This window comes from Anarrhichthys ocellatus, unplaced genomic scaffold, assembly GCF_004355925.1.
Source record: "Anarrhichthys ocellatus isolate YVR2014 unplaced genomic scaffold, GSC_Weel_1.0 scaffold39, whole genome shotgun sequence".
NCBI classification, from domain to species: Eukaryota; Metazoa; Chordata; class Actinopteri; order Perciformes; family Anarhichadidae; genus Anarrhichthys; species Anarrhichthys ocellatus.
The window spans coordinates 3882593-3886444 of record NW_022280069.1 but is presented as its reverse complement, the minus strand read 5'-3'; positions in this window follow the sequence as shown (position 1 = coordinate 3886444).

Sequence of the window (3852 nt, the reverse complement as noted above, 5' to 3'; positions counted from 1 at the left end):
TTAGTAAAAATGTGCTAACATTGTGATTTTCTTTTGCAGTTCGGATCCTTTTCTGCCGTCCGACGCGGGCCATCAAAAGCATCCGCTCTCCAACAAGCCAAAGGTAAGGAAAAAAGAAAATATTATTTTTAAAGAGAACGTCAGCGATAAAACCGGAGCGGACTACCAAGAGGCTTCTGGTTGGTTTCTGTGTGTGTGTGTGTGTGTGTGTGTGTGTTTGTACATGTGAGGTCACGGTGCATGAAAACACACTCAATGTAGTTTCCAAAGAGTTTCTTTTTTTGTGGCTGTTTTCCTCGTTTCTATCACAGTAACTGTTCATCTTCACAGTGTTCTGATGCATCAAAGATATTGGCCTTCTGTATTTGGTGATGTTGGATATTTATATACATTTATATATATATGGAAGTATTGGAGAAACAGTTCTGTCCACAGAAAGGTGAGAGCTGGAGCTGTTAAATGTGCCAAAAAAATATAATGATAATAATAGAAGATGTGGGGTCTAAATTATTTAAGACAAAAACAAAGAGTCCCACTAACAAGTATTTTGTTTGTTAATTAAAACTACACAAATGGAACCAAAATATATTTTTTTGTATTTACAGAACAAGAACTAGAAAAAAATCTAGAATTGCAACCATTTAATAATTGTGTTAGCTAAAAGCCTGCAACAGCTGAACCCTCACACACACACACACACACACACACACACACACACACACGCACACACGTGCACGCATGAATCACTCCGTGTGTGAGGGAGTAAATGTGTCCTTTTGGGAGTTTGCATCTGTATACACACAGGCCTGAGATCAGAACACAAAACGCCGCCTCATGCCCTCTTTGCCCCCCCCCCCCCATTCTCTGCCCTGGCAGCTCTCCCATGATGCCCCTGCCCCCGGCTTCCTGCCTCTAATGGCCGTCTCTGTGTGCCATCTCGGGAAGCCTGACATCCCCTCCAGAGGCAGAGGGCCCGGCGTTAATGGAAGTCATTGATGGGCAAAAGAAAGGCTCCATTGTGGCGCCGGGGGCAGGCGTGGGCACCCGTTTGCTCACACACAGCTTCCCCTCCGCACACACTGGGCCGGCCGCTCAGAACTGAGTGCCAACAGCGGAGATCGAGAGACAGGAGCTGCAAAGTGCCCCCTTACCGGGGAAATGGCAGAGAGGGATGGGTAGAGGGGAGGAGGGAGGGTGAGGGAGGGATGGTGAGAAAAGGGAGGGTGAAAACGAGTTGGCAAAGAGGAAGGGATAGGTGGGGGGGCTGGGAGAAAGGCCGAGAAGGAGCAGGAGAGATTAACCGAATGAGACAAATTCAATTGGCGCATTTGTGGCACAAATTTACAAAAAAAGAAGAAGAAAGGAGGTGAAGGAAATGGGGTACAAACCTCGCAACCAAACACAGAGCGCCTCAGAAAAGAAAAGGGGAAATTGAGCAGGAAAAACAAAGAAACGGAGGTTGGGTATCGCCAGCGTCAATGAAGCTGGGTGGCCCTGGTGGATACAAAAAAAAACAAAAAAATGGTGGCAGGGTGCTAGAGGTCTCCCTCTGCCACTGTACAGCCTGTCAGCCTCTCGCTGGCTCGCTCCCCTTTCGCTGATTTATAACACCTGAATTGTTCTCCTTTAACAGAGTCGTGAATGGGAGGAAAAAAGAGGCGGGGGGGGGGGGGGAACTGACGGCGTGCCAAAACCCTCCCGTCGTTATTGATAACCAAACAGATGTGTCCAGTTTGGAATGAACGTCTGACGTTAAATCTCAAGCTAACGGTTTTTGTTGTCAGGGAAATACTACGCGCTGGCAGCCGGAGGGGGGGGGGGTTATTGTGAGCCATGACGTTTCCAGGGTGTTTCCTGGCGCCGGGTTTCCCAGGTGACATCTCTTCTTCTCTTCACTGTAAAGGCTTCATCTGAAATCCAGAAACATACCTTTCATTTACAGCTTCTGAATGCTCATTCTTCATTCCGGGGGAAGAAAAGAAACAAAACAAAAAAGGAGCTCTTGTGCAGGTCTGAGCTCGGCTTTGCTCGACGTCGCCACCTACTGGTTTGACGTCGGCGGCCCTCTCGTCTCCCCGCTGTGCAGCACGCAGCCTCCTGCATTGTTCAGGCCCTGCTAATTCATCCCAGCGGCTCCTGCTGCTAATTTTTTCCAAACCGCTGGCAGCGTGCCACGGCCCCGGAAGCCGCGGTGCAGCAAGCCGCCTGTATCCATGCGCCACTGTGGGAGAGAGCAGCGAGGAAAAAAGTAGTGCCATATTTGTCCCAGTGTGTCATCTGTTTAACACGCCTGATTGGCTTTCACACCGTGGCCTCCTAATTAATATGCAGCCCCCCCACCTCGCCCCGCCTCTCCTCGCCATGAGCTAAGACAAAAGCGTATTGTGTGAGTACCTCCTGTTTTAATTACGCTCAAAAGGGGAGCCGGGTGAGGGTTTTTTTCTGTGTGTGTGTGTGTGTGTGTGTGTGTTGCATTTATTAATGCATGAGCAACGCCTGTGTGTGTGCGGCATATGTGTGTGCAAGCACAAACGTGCAGTATGTGCACCGAGGGAATCATAAAACAAGCACATTCATCGTCATGTCATCCTGCACGTATGCTCTAGTGTGTGTGTGTGTGTGTGTGTGTGTGTGTGTGTGTCCTAAAACAAGAAGGATTGCATTGCCATTGCTAGGGGAGGAGCCGCCGCTGTCCTATCCCACAGTAGAGAGAGAGAGAGAGAGAAAAAAAGTGTTGTTGCTTGTTGCCTTCATTCAAATTGGCGTCCGATAAAGGTTTTTTTTTTTTAAGGAGAACCACAAAGAGGGTTTGTGTTCAGCGCGCCGAGGAGAATGGGAGAGGTTAGGAGGGGTTATGGGGAAAAGACAGGGACGAAATTCCCATCGGCGAAACCCGGAGACATCATGTTACATTCCTCTTTTCTCCTTTTTATTCACCCCCCCTCCCCTCCCCTCTCTTCCCTCTTCTTCATCCCTCTCTTCCTCACGTCCATGACCCGGTTATTAATTTGGTTGAGATTAGTCACTCGTTAATTAACGCCTGCCCCCTCCATCTTTCTTTCCTCTCGCCGTCTCTTTTGATCGCGTTGGATTTTCTTTCTCCCCATCGGTCTTTTATCAGTAGCGAGCTAGCTTTTTTTGTCTTTTTCGCTGATGAGAATGAGGTAATGTGCAGCGTGTAGGGGAAGAAGAGGAGAGGACCCGCACACACACACTTCGATTCCCCTCAGGGACATTTTCAAACGATATTGAAGGCTTAAAGACCAAATATGACGGTCTGAATTCATAATTTAATGGCATGTGTGGATTCAGCAATGATCTCCGCTAAAATTACCCCGGGACGGCTGAGTCCTCAGCGTTTAATAATGCCGGAGAATTTCACACAGTTTCAATCCCTTTAGTTGCTTTTTGCAGGACTGGAGAGGACTGCGCGTCTGATCCATCTCTTGTTAATCGTTAAGTTGAGAGAGGACCCGTCTAATGTGAAGACGTACGATGCAGCGAGGTTCAATAACTCGAGTGAATTCAAATGACGGAAGTGGATTTGACTGCAAAAAGGGTTTGCTCTCTATTAAAGAGAGAGAGAGAGAGGAAGGTGATCCTGGTTATGAGCTCTGACGTGCATCAGGCTCCTCACTGAGTGCTTTTCCTACAAATCTGTTTTCTGCAAGTTGTTCAACCAGTGACATGATTATAAGATGATGTGACTAACAGCTAATGTTTGGCTCTATGTGCAAATAAAAACATTAAGGTTAGAAGAGAAACATTTGAAGGAAAGTCTCTCCCAGAGTTGGACCCTTAACCCAGTGTCCCTGAAGATGTGTAAACCTCAGCCTGACCCTTAACCCCCCC